The sequence below is a fragment of the Astyanax mexicanus genome, chromosome 7, assembly GCF_023375975.1.
Source record: "Astyanax mexicanus isolate ESR-SI-001 chromosome 7, AstMex3_surface, whole genome shotgun sequence".
In the NCBI taxonomy this organism is placed as follows: Eukaryota; Metazoa; Chordata; class Actinopteri; order Characiformes; family Acestrorhamphidae; genus Astyanax; species Astyanax mexicanus.
In genome coordinates this window covers 29,311,428-29,333,917 of record NC_064414.1, presented here as the reverse complement: position 1 = coordinate 29,333,917, position 22,490 = coordinate 29,311,428, and the positions used below count along the sequence as shown (strand labels likewise).

Here is a 22,490-nt window from a genome sequence, read left to right as displayed (position 1 = left end):
GATGGCTCACTGCAACACCCGTGCTGCTCCGCAGTGCACTGGGAGCAGATTTATTATGTGGGAGAGACGGGAGAAATGTACATTATTGATTTGGGAGCAATGAATGCATTGATCCTAATTGAGTCTTAAATGAAAAGCACTCATTTGTCACCACCAATCAGGAGCATTCGTCCAGATTGATGACAAGAAATGGAGAGTCGGATTGAGAGGGAGAGTGATGAGAGGGAGTGAGACAAAGAGGAAGGGGGACAGAGAGAAAGTGAGAGAGAGGGAACTGAGAGAGGGGGGGGTGAGAGAGAAAAATTTCATTGCTATGACTGATTGTCTAAGTGCCATAAATTTCTCTGGCGAAGTGGTGGAGAGGTAATGGTGGAAGCAGCGCTGCTGTTTTATCAGGGTGCAGGGTGGCTTTCATTAGCCGGCGCGAGGGCGGGCGAGAGGGGGGCTGAATAGAGACCCTCGCTTTGATTATCTGTCCTCTGCTTGTTTAAAAGAGGAGCAGGGGAAGGCCCCAGCTTCCACTCAGTCATGAACCACCCTGCCTGCAGGTCAGCCCCGGGTCATCCTGTCACTCACTCTCGCACTTTCTCACTTTCTCACTCTCCCCCATCCCCCCATCCCCCCCCCCCCCCCGCACACACACACACACACACACACACACTCTCTCTGTTGTGTGCTGACAAACCAACAGGTGGCATGAAATTACTGCTCCCTCAAGCCTGGCCTTGCGTTTAAGTAAACTCATCTCTCACTCTCCAGACTCTGAAGGCGTCCCTGAACAAACAAACACGCACACAAAGTTCACTTTGTAGCCCAGGACTGAGACGGGGGAGCTAAAGGACATGTCTGGAGCCTCGCCGTATTCGCTCTGCCCCACACTTTCTCAGCCTAGCTCCAGCCGTGTTCTCTCAAGGACCAAAAAACGCCCTAGTTAGCCTGTATAAAAAGCTGCAAAAAAAAAAAAATACCCACCTCTCTCAGGAAACTGTTCACAAGTTATTTAATCATCACAAAGGCCAACAATGACAAATACACGCTACAAAGGGCTTAGCTCAGATATTCCACTCATTGTTTTTTTTCTTCAGCACAGAGCACAGCCTTGAAAATGCAGACTGGACATTGGTAAATGTAGTGCTTTTCTGGGGCAAAAAGAACCGTAACCAAGCGTATAGGGTCAGTATAGGATCAGACTGTGTTGGGTGGGTAGAGTAAATATAGAAAACTAGGACAGTAACCTTTAGTATGTTCTTGAACCATTTTTTCTCCCTAAAGAACCATAAAGGTTAATTTCCTCAGAACGCCATGCAATATTTCTTCCTTTTTACATTAAAATAAAACCTAAGATATGTTTAAATCTTGTGGCTTGAAATGTTCATTAAAAATTACAGTATGTTAAAGACTTTAAGACTTTTTACTCTGAGAGATCTGGCTCAGCTCTGTACAACGTCACATCTAGCCCACACGATACTCTACTGTGTGTGATTGATGGGGAGCAGATGATCAATGATAAATGAATGAATGAACTTACACTTGTATAGTACCTTTCTAGAAACCCAAGGACGCTTTACTCTCAATTTACACTTTTTACACACAACCATTTATACTCAGCACTCATCCACAACCAGAGAAAAGCGGCAGCCAATAGCGCACAGCATACTCTCAACCAGAAACAACCGTCCATCTGGAGGACTGCATCAGGCACTACAGCATTTACCCAGGAGAGTCCTTATAGCACAGTTATATATACATTTTTTATGCATACACAATCCTATACAATACACATACCTATACATACATATACAAATCAATTTAGAGTATTTGATTTTTCAGGGCAATTTAGAGTATCCAATGTTTTTGAACTGTGGGACACAGAGAGAACATGGAAGCTCCACCCAGATAGGGACTTGAACCCAAGACCCCAGTGTTGGGAGGCAAACATGCTAACCACTAATCCACCATGCCACCAAATGAGCTAAACGTTTTCTTACTAGACTACTAGACTACTCTAGACTAGACAAAAATGTTGTCAGCTTGCTTTAACTGACTGTCTTCAATATAAACAAATCATCCATTATGGAGCTTGAGCTTCTTGTTCAGCTTTTTATTTTTCTTATAACCCTCCACTCAAGCCAAGAGCCATTCAAGAACCTTTATTTTTTGGGGGATTTCCTAATCATTCTACTTTAATTTAGGCATTAACACTTTTTTTTTTTACACACAAATCCCGTAATTAATTATCACCGCGCCGACCTGAGTCGGCTTTCGAGGCCGTCAGCAGTTTCCTCGTTACCAGCTCCAATCTCCTGCAGCCATTTGGCTTTAATATCCTAAAGCAGCGTTTTGAGAGTCAGCTTCAGTCTGCCCTGACTAATTTCCTCTGGGCCTGACAGATCAGAGGCCTTCCCCAGCAAACGGCTCTCTCCCCGCCACAAAGCCCCTCGTAATCCCGCTGCTTGTCTACAATTAATCTTCCCAGTTGCCACATTATTAACACCACCACCCACAGGCAGGGGCCGGCTCTGCCCCACTGGACACGGCGCAACCCCCCCGCCGGCCCAGCGGCCAGGCGCGTCAATCACACGCCGTGCGCAAAAGTCGCCCGCTGTCAACATCAGAGATACCCCCCTCTCCAGCCAAGTCCACTGATCAAACACCCCCACCCTCAGAGAAGATTAATCAGAGCCCTCCCTCCCACTTCCTCCCCTCCCCTCCCCTCCCCTCCTCTCCTTTCTCTTTATTCAATGAGCCATCCTCATGATGAGAAAGGAGGCCCGCCTCATAATGGGAATCCCTGCGAAACAAAGTTAAAGGAAAACTCAATTTGAATGCCAGCTGTTATCAGGCTCCCTTTTTTTTCTGTAGCTTCTTAAAGGGCAGGCGGACAAGAGGTCTCGCTTTGATCAGCACCCTTAAGATTTTACACAAACATAATCACAAGCCAAGAGGTCGCTCCAGGCTGCAGGAATTCATTTATTCTCGGGGCTTCCAGCGCACACAGGCAGTTAAGAGCTTTTGCTCTCACTGGGCCATTTGTCTTTATTTGCTTTAAAGAGATATGCATTACCCTTTATCTAACTGCTGTTCTGATCTGTCGGATTATAATGACTGATAATAACGGGAATTGAGGTCATGTGTGCGTGAAACATTACCATGTTGAAAAACATGCACTGACCCCAAACAGAAATATAGATAAAGAGCAATAAGATTGATCAGAATTTCAAAGAAACCCCGATCCTGATGGACTGAGGACACTGAAGACCCTCAAGCTGTGAAGAGGAGCCACAAAGCTCACAGAGATCTCTGTGCACAGTGACTGTTTTGATGGATGGCTTTGCTTCATGTTTGTGTTGCTGTTGTAACAAAACCTAGGATCTCACTTGTAACTTTTTAGGACAATGAACATTTTTTTAATGGTGTGAAAATTAAAAGAAATGGTTAACTATACATGGCAACATTTAAACACCAATAGAAACACTAGAAATAAAAAATAATAAATAAATAATGGAATGCGTGATATCCCATTTCCAAATCTATTGTTCCGTGTACTACAGCACAATTACTAGCAATGATTGTTACAAGTCTTCTTGTGTATGTAGACATGGGAATTCTTTTTCATTTCTACAGTAAACAACAATTACCAAAACAAATATCATGTCATTCTAGAGAATACACTTTAAAAAAAAGTTAGTTCCTATTTACTGCATTTTTGCCACAATATATATATATATATATTTTATTTTTTATTTTTTTTATTTTATTAAAATATATAAAAAATGGCTATGCATCATTTAGGCTTGTGCAATATTGGGGGGAAAAACTGATATCACAATCTTTTTTTCTGCGAGAATTTTTTTTACAAATAATAGAAGTATGATTAACAAAAAAAAAATGTAACCAGATTTCACCAGTAATCAATGATCCCCTATGTAATGATATTAATAATTCTAAATAAAAAATATAATAGTAAAATACAATGGGATGTGTGATATCCATTTTCTGGTCTAATATTCCATATGCTGTTAAACAGTTACTAACATAGTCACAACATAGTCACAAGTGCATGTAAACATGAGATTTCTTTTACTTCTACAATAAAAACAAAACAAAAAACAAATACAGAATCAAATATCTCATGCCATGCAAGAGAATTCACAAGAAAATTCATTCAAGGTAATCTAATTCTAGATTTTATTTATTATGTTAATCTTACTGTACATACTACTTTGCAAGTCAAAAATGACTAAAAATTAAAACGTTTGTACAATTAATGGGGAAAAAACATAGCAACATTTTATTTTTTTGTGATAAATACTGTAATAATAAAAAATACAATAATTTTTAACCAGATTTAAGCACATCATGATTAAAAATAACAATCAGTGTATTTAATAAAGAAGGACATTATCTGATATTGGGTGGACATATACACAGCTCTTAAAAAATAAAAGACAACTTCAGTTTCTGTGATTTTGCTTTTAATAGGTATGTTTGAGTAAAATGATCATTACTGTTTTATATTATAAACTGCGGACAACATACCTTCTTACATATCTTCTAACAGAAATATTGTCATTTAGAGCATTTATTTAGAGAAAATGAGAAATGGCTGAAATAACAAAAAAAGATGTGGAGCATTCAGACCTCAAATAATGCAAAGAAAACAAGTTCATATTCATAAGTTTTAAGAGTTTAGACATCAATTTTGGAGGAATAACCCTGTTTTTCATGCGTCTTGGCATGTTCTCCTCCACCAGTCTTACACACTGCTTTTGGATAACTTTATGCCTGCACTCCTGGTGCAAAAATTCAAGCAGTTTGGCTTGGTTTGATGGCTTGTGATCATCCATCTTCCTCTTGATTATATTCCAGAGGTTTTCAGTTTTTTTAATGTGGTAAAATCAAAGAAACTCATCATTTTTAAGTGGTTTCTTATTTTTTTCCAGCGCTGTATATAATTTTACATGGAACCAGACATTGCAGTACTGTGGTGTGACTACTGAGAATGTGCACACTGTGATAAAGATGCTGAAACGATATATTGTGTAGGTCTAGTATCAATAGTTTTTGCAATGGGAGGATCGATTCTCAAAACATTGAAGAGTCTCTTGTGTCTGTAGCTCATCCTTTATTCATCCATCATTCATTAAATCATCCATCCATCTTTTCATTGGAATATTAAAGGTGCAAGGTGCCTTTCCCTCTGGAGAGGATACCAGTCCATCACAGAGTAGCATGAGCAACTATTCACTCTCACAACTAGGGGCATTTTAGTATAAAGCAATTTAGCAACCAACAGCTCACCTGCCTGTGTTTTCAAAAAAAAAAATAATAATAATAATAATTAATGGTTTCTCAAGAACATGGTTACCAATGCAGATCTTCTTCCTTTTCTTTACATGAACTAATGTCTCACATATGCAACCCCACACCCTCACCACACACATACACACAGCAGAGTGCACAGCAGCACATCCAGGTGTGGGCGGTAGTATGTGCACTGGTCAGATGGGGGCGCTGCAGTGTTAAGTATATAAGAGCGTGTGAGCGCTGGTTGGCTCTGCAGGCCCTGGGCATATGCTGCCTGCTCACATCATTATTGTCTTTATACACTGAGTAATCACCGCAGTTTATGATAATGCAGCAGAAATTTACAAGCCGGGGACGGAAGAAATCTCTAATAATGGCATTAACAGAGAAAGCCACAGCAGCCCTTATCCCACCGGGGGCCTCGCTATCAGAGGGAGGACTCCTTGCTGAAAATGTCACAGTGAAATATGAGTCCTTCGCTGGATTATACATCACACTCACACTCTCTCCCTCCTTCTGTTCTCTCCCCAACACAAATACAGTAAATGCTGCCAAAGTCGCAAAATTCAGACTCCTTCCTGATTATCATCTCCAACAAATGCCTACTTTACAAAACAGAGGAGCGAAAAAAAAGAAAAGAGGAAGACGCCTGTTCTGTGAAGCTTTCCATATATATTTATATGTTATATACAGCTCTGGAAAAAAATAAATAAGAGATCACATCAGTTTCAGAATCAGTGTGTCTCTGATTTTGCTATTTATAGATATAGATGTTTGAGTAAAATTATTAACATTGTTGTTTTATTCTATAAACTACAAACAAAAATGTTCCCAAATTCCTAAAAAAAATTGTCATTTAGAGCATTTATTTGCAGAAAATGAGAAATGTCTGAAATAACAAAAATGATGCAGAGCTTTCAGACCTCAAATAATGCAAAGAAAATAAGTACATATTCATAAAGTTTGAAGTTTTACTTTAGAAATCAATATTTGCTGAAATAACCCTGGTTTTTAATCACAGTTTTCATGCATCTTGGTCTATTCTCCTCCACCAGTCTTTTACACTGCTTTTGGATAACTTGGATAAGCCACACCTGGTGCAATTTTTTTTTTTGCAGGTTTGCAATTTGGTAAAATCAAGAGCTGTATATGTCATATACATATTACTGTATATATTTTTGATATATATGTTTGTGTGTGAAAATATTTAGAAGATTATAGGTTTGGTTGCTGAATGGAAAAGAACTCTAAACAAATGTACGCGCCGTTTTGTTTTCAGTGAGAGCTTTTAAAATGGTTTACAAACTCGCAAACATTTAATCTCAAAATGAATCATTTATTGGTTTATTTATTTTTATAATTAAAGTTATGTAATTATTTAATTAATATTTATGTTCTTAAATACTTTTAATAGAAGTCATGGGTACGAGATTTTTTCCAAGTCGTTTTTTAGCATTTCTATTGGTCTGTGTACATGATATAAAAGAGTATAAAAATACTGTTAGACATATTGTGAATATGGTAGTTATACTAAAGCTGTAGACACAACTTTCTGTGACAGACACACACACACTGTACCAGTCAAGGCACTGAGAAAAATGTTCTAGGTGACTCTACCTCATGAAGCCACTAAGAAAATCTGTCATTAAAGCTAAATCTGGCTACCTAGATTAAATTTACAATTACAATGTACAAAAAATATATATATATAAAAAGAAAGAAAATTGATTGCGAAGAGGTCTGTCAAACTTTTGACAGGTACTGTATATATATATTAATCTATTCATCTAGATGTATGATATTGGAAAAAACTGACATTGCAATATATTTGTTCTGCGACATATATCATGATATTTAATAAAAATACATTTTTTTTCTTCCTGATTTCACCAGCACCTAATGAACACACTACAATATTACTAATAATGCAAAATAGCTGATGTTAGGCAGATATAATCAGCTTGTAGTTAATATATCATGGTAAATGAGAAGAGTATTAGTTTTCCTTTTTTATCCAGCAGCCAAATATTTATTTATATATATATATATATATATATATATATATATATATATATATTGCATGATTTGTTTGATATAATGTGACACTGCATAATTTAACATTGTGTTTGACATGACACTACCGTGTGCATGTGTATATTAAAATGATGATGCTGATTCACCCTAAAATTGTAATACAATATCAATAACACTTATTGGTATCAACAATCTTTTGAATTACATTTTACAAACTGAAGTGTTCTCTTATTTTTATAACACTTCAGTTTCTGAATCAGTTTCTCTGCTTTTGCTATTTATAGGTATATGTTTGAGTAAAATGAACATTGTTGTTTTATTCTATAAACTACGGACAACATTTATTAAATAGTGTAAAGACCTCAAATAATGCAAAGAAACCAAATTCATATTCATAATGTTTAAAGAGTTAAGAATCAGTATTTGGTGGAATAACCCTGGTTTTTATTCACAGTTTTTATGTAACTATAACATGTACTACTCCACCAGTCTTACACACTGCTTTTGGATAAAGATTCAAGCAGTTCAGCTTGGTTTGATGGCTTGTGATCATCCATCTTCCTCTTGATTATATTCCAGAAGTTTTCAATTTGGTAAAATCAAAGAAACTCATCATTTTAAAATGGTCTATTATTATTTTTTACAGAGCTGTATGTGCAAACAGCTTGCAAACAACTCATTATTCAAATGTTGATGGAATTTAATATAAGTAGATTTTGGGTGACAGTTACAAAACACTTCTGTATCTTAGCTCAACTCCTCAACATCCTCATAAGACACACCAGGGCTGCTATCTAATCACCAGATACTAAAAGAGAGAGTGTGTGTGAGTAAGTGAGAGAGAGAGAAAGCAAGAGAGAAAGAGAGGGAGAGAGAGAGCAGAGATCAGTGTAAACACCAGTGCTTTTTTATCTCCTTATACATCTGGACAAGTAGACAAAGTGCTAAAACGAAATAAATGTGGCCTGACAGCCACTTCAAAGAGTTCAGCCAGGGGCTTACTGCTACTTAAGGCGCAGGAATGTTGTTGCTAAGCATCAGCCTACAACCTATCAGCCCCTACAGAACGGCCTGCTTTCCCTTTAAGAGAGGGAGAGAGAGGGGAGAGCGAGGGAATGAGCGAGTGAGAGGGGGAGAGAGAGAGAGAGAGAGAGAGAGAGAGAGAGAGGGAGGGAGGGAGGAAAGTCGACAGTAAGGGGAGGCTGGGGATTCAAGGAGATTTTGTAGCTTAAAGCAATTGTTAGAAGAAACAAGCTTTCTGTTTTGTTTTCTCTTGACACCATTTCGGCTTTTTGTGCTTGCAAAAGACATGTAGAAAAATGTCTTTTGATATGTTTTCTCTTTGGGTCTGTATCAAAAAAAAATATTTTCTGTGGGTATGAAACTTTCCTTGTCTTTCTTGTAACACTTGCAGCACTCTCTGATGATCTGAAGATCAGAGAAAAGCAAACTTATATCAACATTTGAGTCAACAGCCAGCGCTAGCTTGACATCTTTTTTCAATAAAATTAACATCATTTGTACCTTTAAAAATAGCACACTGGCTCTGAACCCGAAGCCTGTTAATCGAGTAGGAATGAAAGATCTAAATTAAAAGCGCTTTTTGTTTGTTGGTTGGTTTATTTGTTTGTTTGTTTCTTACTTTATTTATTTTTTTTTACAAATGAGTGAATTTAAATACAGTAAGTACTATAAATTCAAAACTGTACTGTTATATTCAATCAAACACCTCATTTCAGGACTGTAATTATTACAGTTTTACTACTATTTCTCAATATGATGAAACTAGACAAGAAGAAAACTAAACAAAAAAACAATGATGATTTTTTTACTGCACTACACTTTTCATAAACCGATAAAAACTAAACGATAATGTTGACGATTGACACACTGAGAGATCTTTTTTTTTTCTTTATTGTCGCTGTCCAATGAAAAACAAGTATCTCCAAAACAGCAAATTTACAGGAGAGAGAAAAAAAACTTCTAAACTTTTAATGGAAGTTTTTTTAAAATGTATATATTTTTTATTTGAGATATTTCTATTTTTCTGTTTATCAAGCAATTTTTGCACAGTATAAAGCACCGTTTTTCTCTTCAAATTATGTGGTAAACTAAAAATAAAAAAAATGGAAATACTTGTTTTTGATTGGAGATATATCTATCTATATGTTCAGTCATTATATTAATTAAAAAAAAATAAAACAAATAATAAAACAAAAAAATCTCTGAAATTACATTTTCTAAATCACTGATAATTTTAATAAAAATAAACAGAACTTCTACAGCAAGTGCTGAAGACTGCAAGGGACTGTCTATAAATTGCGAACACTGTTGAAAAATGTTGAATATAGAGTCTGTTGGAGTCTGTTGTTATTTGAAGTATGTTTAGCATTTGTCAGCATTTTTATGATTTAAACTAAACGCAAAATGTATTTTAATATATTTGATAACAATTATTAACCTATTGTTTAAAAAACTTTAGCATTAAAAATATTATTTAGTCAATATGTATTTTTGCAGTTTCCAATTTTTCCATTTCACAGATTATTTTGTTAAAAATAAACAGAACTGCTACAACAAGTCCTGAAGACTGCAAGGGACCGTGTTTAAATTGCGGACATTGTTGAAAAATATTGAAACCATTCACAATCAGTCACAATGTGGAGTCGGTTGTTTTTTAAAGTATGGTCAGCAATTGTCAGCATTTTAAGGAAATTTTAAAATTTAAAAATATTTAAATATTTTAGCATTAAATATGATAAACGTGACTAAATCTAAAAAAAAAAAAAAACATGTATTGACTGAAACTACATTGGAACTAACAAAAAGTAAATGACTAAAATGTGATTAAAAACTAACATACATTTATTCTAAATCTAATTCAAAATTACCTGTCACAGTTAACACTAGTGGTGGAAATCACAGGGCATCACCTGATAATGTGATTATGAGATACTCAGTATATCACAAGACACTTATATCTACAATACTTCACTGCTTCTGTGTCACTGAAGAGGACAAAATAGTCCTAAATAACTAAATACCAGGAACTATAATTATTATGATTTATTGGTGTCAGTTTCACAGAATTTAACAACCAACCTTTTTCACTGTAGTTTTTTTTTTGTTTGTTTGTTTATTTGATTAGCCCCTCCCTCTGTGGAGTAATGAAGCAGTAATTTTAGTAAGTCAAATTGAAGGGGACGGCTCTTATGGAGTTTAATGTTTCACATAAATATAATGACGCCACATATCAGTAACGTATCGTATTCGAAAGCCTAAGTGTGTTTTTGGACTATCAATATCAATTTTGTCCCACCTCTACATGTTACTTTCAAGCAACATTTGAAGGGTTGCTTGCAGTTAAAGTCTTGAAAAGGGGGTCTTTACTTACTACGTACTGCAGCACAGCAGACTTCAAAAAGTCAGTCTAATGTTTTTAACGTGGCGCTGCTCTGAGCAGTGAACGCTGCACATACTGTACTGCGCTTTTAGTGTGTAAACAGCGTGGAGCAGCAGAGACAGCGTTTGTTCTTTGCAGTATATTATCTGGATAATTTATCAGATTAAGATGCGCCTTATTAGTTAATGGTTTAAATCTCAAGCTGGGTGAGGAAAAGGGGGTCTTTACTTACTACAGTACTGCAGCACAGCAGACTTCAAAAAGTCAGTCTAATGTTTTTAACCTTGATAATTGTTTCTGGAATGGGCAGCAGTAATGTGTTTTAAATGACTGCTGAGTGCATAAAGAAGTATTAATTCTCTTTTTCTTCGCTAATGAGCGAGCGCAGTGCGCAGAGCTAGCGCGTTGGATATATAACGGCGCCGGGGCTTAGCAGGGTTTTTTTTTAAACAGTGCGTGCCGTGGCGGGAGCACAGCGTGAGTGGCGTAGAGCGTGTGTTTAATGATTTACTAGTTCTACTTCAACGAGCTTGTGCTAAGCAAATGGATCATATGATCAGTGATCACAAGCGCAACACTTTTTTGCCTGGAGCAGCGAGCCAAACGGCCCGAGCGCCTTCCAGAGCCGCAGCCCCGCGTGCTCGCCTCACTGTTAGACAAGCAAAGGTTAGGCACAACAGGAAGTTAATCGCCCATATCAACAAGCACTACACTTAACTCGCTTTTTAGGGGTTGAATTTTAAAGAGCCTGCTGACCTTTTATCGCCGAGTGCTTCTCGGAGTCGGCCATGGTCATTTAAACAGCCGTAATAAAGGAGTACGAAAAGTACACAGCCCACAATTCATCCGATGCCTAATCGCCTAATCGCGAATAAGCGCTGTTACTCATTTATGCCACTCTCAGCATTGATATAAATGGACCTCTGGGAAGCCTTGAACTGTTTGAGGAAAGCTAAGAGAGGGGTCCGCCGGTGGCCAGGCCTCATTTGTCATTCGGGTTAAGTTTTAGCTCTGAGCTCCACTGTTACATATTCACAGCTCCTTCAGAGCGTGCAGATCTGATGCAGATCACTGATATGAACAAGATAGCAGCCCCCTCCCAGCGCCAGAGCAATGTAAAGCTACATTAAACCCGTCTACATCAGATATGCCCCGCACATTCTCTACACTACCTGTCTATCATTAAACTAGACTAACTCTCATCTGAGAAGAGTCCATTTTTCTAATTCTGCATTTAGAGTTTTAAGTATTCTTTGACATCAACTCACCTGATCCAGTTAATTCACTGATTACTGAGCCCCCCATTAACCGGATCAGTCTGTTGCAGTGCTGTGGGTTGCCTGGATTAACAAAAACACCCCTTTTTTATTTTACAAAGAAAACAAGCTACAGGAAGCTAGATATACGTTTGCAACACGTGCAATACAATCGTAAAGTCACAAAGGATCAAATTCTAAACATGAAAACTTACACAAATTTAAAGTGCATGGCCTACTCACTACACAGAAATGTAACTAAAAAAGTTGCTTATAACTTATATATTGTCACGGCCTTGTTCTGTAAGAAACAGGAGCAGATGGGAGGCGGACGTAAAAGCGGGTAAGACAAAATTTATTAAATAACAAATAAACACACAAACAAATAAGGAATAAACAAGGAGATATAAATACATAAACAAACAGGGAAACAAACCAAGAACTAAATCTAGACAGATAATAACTAAACAGGAATAGGGATTTATATACAAGGAAAATAAATGTAAATATAAACAAGAAATAAACAAGGAAACAAACTAGAGAAATAAACGGAGAACTATGGGACGTGGATATATCTACTAGAAACGTGGCAAGACAAACGACAGTGGAAGGTGCAAAGACCGACGGATATACTTAGACAAAAGGGTACTATATATACTAACACGAAACAATGAACACCTGGGGAGACAGGTAACGAGGGGCGGAGCTACAAATTACAGACACGTGACGGAAAATTACTGAGACACACACTAGGAAACGGGGAAAACGCAGGGAATATATAGCGAGGACGTGACATATATAAAGAAACATATCACATACACGCTAAAACTTTAAAACAAAGTGTAAAAATTAGTGGGGTAAATCGATAAAAAAATGAATCAGATTAATCACAACAATATTCAACAAAATTCTGTGATTTACTGCAATTAATCACACTTGTTCTTCTAAAGATTCAAGTTTTTAAACAGTGTATTAAACAGATATATTAAACGCAGTGGCACAGCTGCGAGCAGTGAACACTGCACATACTGCGCTCTCAGTGTGTAAACAGCGCGGAGCAGCAGAGACAGCACTTGTTCATAGCAGTATATTATCTGATTTATCGGTTTAGCAGTTTAGCTCAAATTAAATAGTAATTTGTAGTAGTATATTTGATGACTGGGGATAAATTGAGACCAGATCATGTTCTCACCACAAACTAATCCATTCAACAAAAAAAAAAATCAACATTTTTGCCAGTGAGGGGGGCGATTACAGCGGAAGTTGTGGTCAAACATGGAGGCGTAATTAATTGCATTAGTATGGAGTCCTGATAATTAAATTCAACTGAATACCACATTTTTAAAAACCTGAAAACTATTAATTAATTACTAAATACTAATAACTATCGTGTCCAACAGGAAGCGAGGTAAGAGTGGACAGTGTTAGAAGGCTGGTTACAGGTGATAAACACTCAGAAATACATTTTCCATTCTGAACCTAAAAAAAACAAAAACAATGTATAAAGTAGTGCTGGGTGATATAGGGAAAATCATATATCACGATATGGGATTTTTTATATCACGATAACGATATATATCATGATGTACCACATTTAAGTATGTTTTCAGATATTTATTTGTCAAAAATATGACAAAATAATATCTCTGCCCATTTTTTTTTCAACTTTATTTCAAAGTGACATTAAACCCAACTTTCACAAATGAGAATTACTACCTTTTAGAGCAGCAATATATATTTCCACTACATTTAATCATAGCCTACTTTATAAATTTGCATGAATAATTGATGAAATTACTGTAGAAACTATAGAACTTTTCTATCGCCCCCATGATATTTATCGTCCTATCGCACAGCACTAATATAAAGTATAGAAATTTAGAAAAGCATGGTCAGTTTTAGCAGATTCTCAGGAGATTAAAATATTTATTGTAGATGATTGAAAAACAAATCTGGCAGAAAGTGTAGGCCTAAATGAGTTGACAAGGCTGAAAAACAAATTCCAAAAAAAATCTGCAGTGGAAACAAATAATGAAATAAAACTGACCTACAGGAAGCTATCAAAGGACTGACAATACTTATTACACTGCAGAATACTGGATTTCCAAATTCTACTTTTTTTTTTAATCTACAAAAAAAAGAGAAAAAAGTTCTTAAATCTTTTTTCCCCGTTTCTACTAGTATGCCTCATCTTCTCCTTCGTCCTATCTCTCTCTCTCTCTCTCTCTCTCTTTTCCCTCTCTCCATTTCACACTCTCTCTCTCTCTCTCTCTCTCAAAAAGTGTGACACATCGTGGCTCTTTCTGTTCCGATTAGGAGCTGTATCTAATGTCAGAAATGTTTTCAAGTATGCAGGGATGTTAAATAATTGAAGATTCGGCGAGCAGGACTGTCACACTGGGTTGTCTGGGATGTTTCCTACGCAATTAGACGCTTGGAGACATTTGAAGAGGACCCACAAAGCAGCGCGGCAGAAAGTGACATGTGAACTTAAAGGAAATTAGCTCTTCACACGAGTGAAATGTGAAGGTTACTTAGCAATGCTTAGCTGCGAGTGCTGCTCTGTGAAGTGCACATTTGACTCAGCCCTGATGTGAAGAGTGCCATTTTCTTTACTTTCTGCTCGCCCGAGTCAGCGCAGATCACAGGCAGGAGGAAAACTCATTCTGACTCGGCTGTACGGGGAGAAAAAAATTGAGACGTGTCTAAATAATGAGATCTCTTGATGTTTGCAGGAGAGATATGGGATGATGCGCGCATAGGCAGGCACGTACAGACACGCACACACACTCACGCACGCACACACACTCACAAACACACACACACACACACACACACACACACACACACACACACACACACACACACACACACACACACAGCTTCTAAAAATGCTCATTAGTGACTGTCTTGATCTTTGCTCTCTGTTGTTTCATCTAACAACAAACAAATGAATGCAATCATGGTGTTTCAACACATACACACACTTCCAGAGCACGATACAGTCAACTGCTTTATGTTAAAAAGCCCACATGATAAAAAAAAAAAACACACACTTTTCTCACTTGGGTGAAATGAAAGGGATGAATGCAGTAAGTAAACAGTATTAAAGGTTCAAACTGTACCATTCCCATCCCCGTCTGGGCTGTAAATAACCCAAAAATAAAGAAATTGATTGTTTTTCTAATATATATTTTAAAAAATTGCTTTTATATACAGCTCTGGAAAGAAAATTAAGACATTTCCATTTTCTGAATCAGTTTCTCTGATTTTGCTATGTATAGGTATATATTTGAGTAAAATGAACATTGTTGTTTTATTCTATAAACTACACACAACATTTCTCCCAAATTCCAAAAAAATGGTAATTTAGAGCATTTATTTGCAATAAATGAGAAATGGCTGAAATAACAAAAAAGATGCAGAGCTTTCAGAAATATTCATTTATATTCATAAAGTTTGGTGGAATAACCCTGTTTTTTAATAACAGTTTTAATGCATCTTGGCATGTTCTCCTCCACCAGTCTTTCACACTGCTTTTGGATAACTTTATGTCACTCCTGGTGCAAATATTCAAGCAGTTCAGCTTGGTTTGATGGCATGTTATCTTCCATCTTCCTCTTGATTAAATTTTAGATTTTTTTTAAATTAGGTAAAATCAAAGAAACCCATAATTTTTAAGTGGTCTCTTATTTTTTTTCCAGAGCTGTATGTCTGTTTTAGGGCCTTATGATTTTTATGAGGTAGAGAATATGGATAGAACACATCATGGAATTGAGACAAATAAAATTTAAATATAAAAACAACTTTTGACAAACTTTTGAAGATTTTTTTTATGTTTTTGTAATTTTGACATATTTGCATGTATCAAGTAGTGTCAAATATTTGACTTAGAGGTTATCTTATGATAATGACACTGAGTAAAGGTTTTATCATACCTGCACTTATTGCACCTTTAAGATCAGCCTCTCCAGAGTATTAAGAGGTTGACTCCGTCCCTCCTGCACACCTGTTGGACATCACCTCATTAACTGGACTATTTATACTGGGACTCTTACTTAGTCAAGTCATGAGATATTGCCACACCGGTGTCGTATTAAGCGTTACTTACAGTGTTCGTTATTGCTGTTTTTAATCCTTATCTGCCCTTTGACTTTGCCTTGTGTTTTGGATTAATAAACCTGCCTGCATTTGCATCCAAACTACCTTGGTGGGTTCTTACAGGTTTATAGAGAACAAATGAATGATAAAAATCATACACATCCCACAAAGCACAAAATGAATCTGATATTTACAAAAGTACAAAGGTTTTAAAAGTATTTACATTCTTTACTCCTGTAAAAAGTATAGATACCAAGGTTTAAAAATTATTTTGTAGAAGTTGAAATATCAACTCAAACTTTTTTTAATAAGTATAAGTGTAGAAGTTTTCAAGGTTTCAAAACTACTTAAAGTATAAAAGTAAAGTTAATGTAAGGGCAATAGTCCAATAAGGTGTCAGAATGATGTATGTTTATACTTCTTATTCAACCACAATTAAATTCACTCTATCCAGATGAAGAGTTTTATCTGGATCGTTATTTTTTTATGATGAGAAGCTTAAATAAAAACAAGCAGAAATAAAATGGGATAACAAGGCTATTTTTAAAACGTAAGGAGTAGAAAGTACAGATAATTGTAAGTAAAATTTAAAAATTTGTCTGAATAATAATTACTCCATTAAAGTATACACAACAGTAAGTATACTTCAGTAAGATAACGAAGTGTTACTTAGTATATAAAACACAAAATGTTGGGTCACCTGGTATAGCATACTTATGACTAAAAGTATTGGATAAAACTTCATTATTCCACAGAACACAGTTACACTGCACGCTCCACAGCTCAGTGCTGGGGGTTTTATGACTCTGCAGCCCGTGTCTGGAATTAGACATGGGGCCAGTGGGTTCATGTTTATCTGTGTCACACTGTCCATCGAGTCCCTTCACTACATTTCCCAGAATCCCTAACAGTCTGACCTAACAGTCACCTGTTCACAACCCTCCAATCAGGAACTGTTCTCCTGTTAATCATTGTCACTTGCTTCTAATTTACTTGCTATATCCAAGCCATTTTGTAACTATTACTATGCAAAGTATTGCCAACATTTTCCCTTTGCATACAGTGTTATCTCTTGTTTGCTGACATTAGAGCTTAGATCGGGCCCTTTGGTCTAGTTTTGGACCCCTGTGTTACATTTGTGTCGCAAATTAAAGTATCTGAATGCATTCATTACATTTTCGACTATAATGTACAGTATATGTGTATATTTACCCTACAGTGATGAAGCTTCAGCTATTTTCGCACTGACGTTATTCAAAATATTGCTGCTTAGAAAATACAAGAGGCCAGGTTTAGAGCATAGAGATTATTTTCATGATTAAAACTGTGGGTGCATCCCAATTACATACACTCTTTCTAATTATTAGAACTAGTTTACTATTGTTGATATGCAGTGAGGCCATCTTGGATTATAATCTCAGAGTTTAGGAGGCTCTCATGACTTTACAAGTATGAAATCTGAATTGTGGGGCCGTTCCAGTTTCAGTTTCCTACTTGAAATGTGGTAAATTCAAATGGATTGTAGCAGTATATAAATTGAAAAAGAAGAATCAGTAGATATGAGTTAATATTGAGAGTATAAGGACAAAATGATGACTTGGACTTGGACCTAATAACTTGTTGGAGACAACAGTTTAAAAATTTCATTTCACATCATATTTCACTTGATTTATGGGTACCACTTTAAAATAAGACTACCTTTATAAAGGTAATAGTTACTAATTAGGTTGTAAGTGCCTTAAAAATCTTTAATATTTAGTTATAACACATACGTAGAAAGGGCAACAATGACCTGTTGTTTGTCAAATAGTGAACCCACAGCCATCTATATTGTTGCCCTCTCTATGTATGTGTTATAACTGATTATTAATGATTTTTAAGGCATTTGCAACCTAATTAGTAACCATTTATAAACTAATTGTAAACCGTTTATAAACCCTTTATAAAGGTAGTCTTATTTTAAAGTGGTACCGATTTATGTCGCTTGTTGCTAAAACAGATGCTAGTGTGAACGCACATTTAGAACTGGCCTGTTTTTTTGTATGCACAGAAAAAATGTAGGATATGTGATCTTAAAGACACCATACACTTCAGACAGTCAGAAAAAGCTACAAATTAGACCAATTCAGCAAATCTAATCATAATCTACGTTTTCTTGTAGTCTGTTTCGACATTTAATTGAATGAAAGGAGCTATGTATAGTTCGCTCCAACACAACATCTGCACTGAATGTACAACTTCATGAGTGTGCAAGTAGCAGCCCTGACGGTTTCCAGGTACTCACAAATTACTCACCAAATCGCGGTTATTGGACATTGTGTGGAGCGTATGAGCCGTAGGATTACAGGCTGTCACTTTTTATGAGGGTGAGTAATAACACACTCACCATTCTCTTACTTACTCACACCAGACTAACAGGGCAAACGATGGCTGGAGAATCAGAGCAGGGTGTAAGTGTGCGGTGCAGTGCAGCCCAGTGCTATACTGCTGCTGCCGCTGTATATAAATGCAGGAAGGGAGAGATAGCAGGAGGGCCTCGCCTCCCTCGCCTCGCAGCGTCTTCCCCGCCCAGCCAGAAGGACTTACGAAGGTGAGTGCCTCCCTGACAGGCACGAGAATAAAGGAGACAAACCCCAGATAAAAATTAAATAAAAAGTAGCTGTCTTAAACAGTAATTGCACTCCTTTGCTGAGCAGGCTTTCAGATATATAAACTTGATTTACTATCGGCTCAAACCTACAAATCAGGGCGGTCTGAGAAACACTTGTGCTATGAAATTGTTTAATCTCATCAAGTTCTGCTTTCACAGCAAGCCATAAATCACCAACTCTTTGTTATCATAGACCTCCATGAGCGCCTCTCAGGCAGGCAATGGATCGTGGGGTATATATAATCTTGACTGCACAAACAGCGGGGTCGTCGCTGGCTGAAATACTTTCGTATTAGCGGCGCTGCAGCTGCTGGAACACAAGGCTATGATGGATATCTCATTTCCAGTGCTCCGCGTCTATTTCCAGCAAATTATTACTGCATAAATTTCTTGTCAACAGAAACGGCCAATTAATTAAGTTAAAAACGGACTCGTGATCGCGTCTGCAAACCAAACACGGGAGCGGGGGCACTTTTCCAGCGCGCGGATTTACCGGCAGGGTCAGTTTAATGAATGATTTTAAACTTTGTCATAAACTTCCAGACAGGCCAATATCTACACAGGAGCTCCAGCACACACTAGGTGCTGACAGATTTACATAAAGCCTATTTATGTGTGGAGCTTGCGAGCTGATGGGGCTGAGGTAGAAATAAAGTTTATTGCTGCTGGGAGAGAGCAGCCAAGCCCGCGTTCTCCATCATCAGCGAAACAGGAGATAACGGAGTAACACCTTGACTTTTCTTAACGCTATATACGCATTTAAGGCTCTATCAGGATGAATAATTCACGTCTATTCGCAGGGCATTTATTTCGCCTGGGGTAATTTATCACAGAGCCAATCCTACAACAAAGATGTGCCGGGAGATTTATATGTATTTTGGCTTCTTTCGAGATAAATCAGGCAGCACAATTACGCTGGGAGAGGCCCAGCTGTGACCCCACGCTGAACTAATGACACGGGGACATTTAAACCCCATCTCCATTCAGCAAGCCCAGCTAAGGAGGAACTCTCCTCTTGAAGAACTGGGGAAACTGGGGAGTCTGAAGTCTGGCTTGTTGTATCGTTCAGTTTGAAAGAAAGTGATTAACGCGAGGTCGCTCCAGAGGTAAATAACATGAAAAAATGATTAGTGAGTTTAGCATTTAGTCGGTGTAAACAGAAACGCGGACGCGAGCGAGTTTGACTTAAGGTACACAGTGGAACAGAGGACTTTCAGTCTTCTATGACAGCAGTAAAAATGAGGGCTAAGAGCAGACACCTGTATTGCTGGAAAGTTAACCACATTCCTGGACACTGGAGGGTAGCAGTTAGCCTTTAATTTTAGTCTCCTGTCCTCTCTCTTTCCTCTCGCCATTTCTCACACACACATTCTCCTGGCTGGCCTCGCTCTCTCTCTCTCTCTCTCTCTTTCTCTGTTAGAAACAAGCAACAATTCTTAAAGGGCCAATATCATGGAAAAATAAATCTTTTCTCATTTTATGTAGAATGTAAACTTTGTTAAACTGCCAAAACCACAAATTCCCAATGACTTTTAATCTTTAGTTCATAATCCTCATATAGAAAATATGATGTGCTTTTTAGTGATGTCACACAAATCTACATCTACATTTATATACAGCTACCTGAAAAGGTTTTGCTTCCTACTGTTGAAATTATAAGGAGTTTTATAAAGAATAGGCAATTCTAGCCTGACACAATCACTACCATCCACTGTGTTGTGGTCTGTGCTGCCCACTGTGCTGTCTACTGTGTTGCACACTGTGCTGTCTACTGTGTTGCCCACTGTGCTGTCTACTGTGTTGCCCACTGTGCTATCCACTGTGCTGTCCACTGTGCTATCCACTGTACTGCCCACTGTGCTGTCCACTGTGCTGCCCAATGTGCTGTCCAATGTGCTGTCCACTGTGCTGTCCACTGTGCTGTCTACTGTGCTGTCTACTGTGCTGTCCACTGTGCTGCCTACTGTGCTGCCCACTGTGCTGTCCACTGTGCTGCCCAGTGTGCTGCCCACTGTGCTGTCCACTTTGCTATCCACTGTGCTATCCACTGTGCTGTCCACTTTGCTATCCACTGTGCTATCCACTGTGCTGTCCACTGTGCTATCCACTTTGCTATCCACTGTGCTGTCCACTGTGCTGTCCACTGTGTTATCCACTGTGCTGTCCATTGTGGATAGTAATACCTTCTATGACGTACTACCAGTACGCATGTAACACTGAAAGCAGGATCAAATAATATGGAATGTGTCTTATTCAGACTCTGATAATTCACGTCGCCTTGCCATGAGCACACTGGCCTAAGTTTATTTACAAAGCCTTACTCACAAGACAACACCTCACAACTTATACAGATCAAGGGGCAATTTCTAAGCTGTCCACTGAGGTATCATATCATGATTCGTTTACACACTGCTTTCTAATCACAGTTGCATGTAAGTGTATCTCAGTCTAACAGCCACTATATTAAAAGAGGCTGTTAATCTTAAAGGTCTCATTACATAGTTTTTTTCATTCATTTTTAAATGTCTAGTTATATCTAGTCTAGTTTTGGTCAATAGGATTTTGGCTCTTGTTCATGAATATTCATACATGCAAACATATCGCATCTGACTGGCTAACAGCACTGTGACACGAGTGAGACGAACAACACTTAGAAACATTTTAAAATAAAGACATATTACACCAATAACAGTCTTTACACTGTCATATGTTACTTAACAACATGTGACATGCCCTGCTACAGTAGATGCAGTTCAGACACTGACCTAGTCTTAGAGTCTCTGTAAAATGCGAAATCCACCGGAGATCCTATTTAAACCTATAGTTACACACAGAGGTGGGTGGTCCAGGTCCAGAAGGTAAAAATACACCCCAGGGATGGCTGAAAAAGTGGATTTTAAGGCACAAATAGAGATAAATAAACACAAGTACTTAAACAGGTACATACTTATATGTACACAAACATAAAAATTGTTATATTTGCCCTTTAATCCTTGTTTAAGTGTATGCTTTTCTTTTTTTTAAATGCATGCCCAACAGATTCTACCAAACTAAATAAAATGGTTTTTTTTGGAGCTTTCACTGTTACTGGTGCAGAACAGCAGCAACCTCTTTCAAAGTCCTACAAAGCATCAAAAATCATCCAAAAAACAACTAAAAAACACAACCGATCTCTCCTGACTATGCTTGTGGGAGGTACCTCTCTGTTACTGGTGTAAATGTAGCTTGGGTTGGCCTACATGCCATGCTTTAAAAGGCTGTGTTCCCTAATAATACCCAGGCTTCTCAATAGCCAGGCCTCATTTATTATTTATACCACTGGCAGTCTGTCCCCTGATTAAGGCAGCAGAACTTTGTTTCGCTGGACTTTGCCTTTAATCTGTCTCTCAGTGAGATGGATTAGCCAGGACTGTGCCAGCACTGAGGAGCTCTCTTTGCTTTGTTTTGCTTTGCTTTGCTTTTCTCTGCTGTGTTTGTCTCGGCTCGTGACATGTCAAGAGCAGACGCATCTGTTTCGATGCGCAAGACGCGGCTCTGGTCAACGTTAGCCGGTCGCTCTTCTCTTTCTTTTCCATCCTCCACTCTCTTTCACTGACTATTGTGTCAAACAAATCCCTTTCCATGACTGCAATGATAAACTTTCTTCTTAGGGGATAAATAACAAACGGTTTTATCATCCGAGATGCTCCCCTCTGCTTTTTAATGGCGGCACGTTAGCGGTGAATAAGAGCGGGTTTTA

General features: G+C 37.6%; 1 protein-coding gene across 1 annotated transcript in view; it reads right to left on the bottom strand.

Moving 5' to 3' along the window:
* lrmda (leucine rich melanocyte differentiation associated) overlaps positions 1-22,490 on the bottom strand; it is a 453,479-nt gene that overhangs the window by 57,591 nt on the left and 373,398 nt on the right. The gene's annotated exons all lie outside the window — the stretch shown is intronic.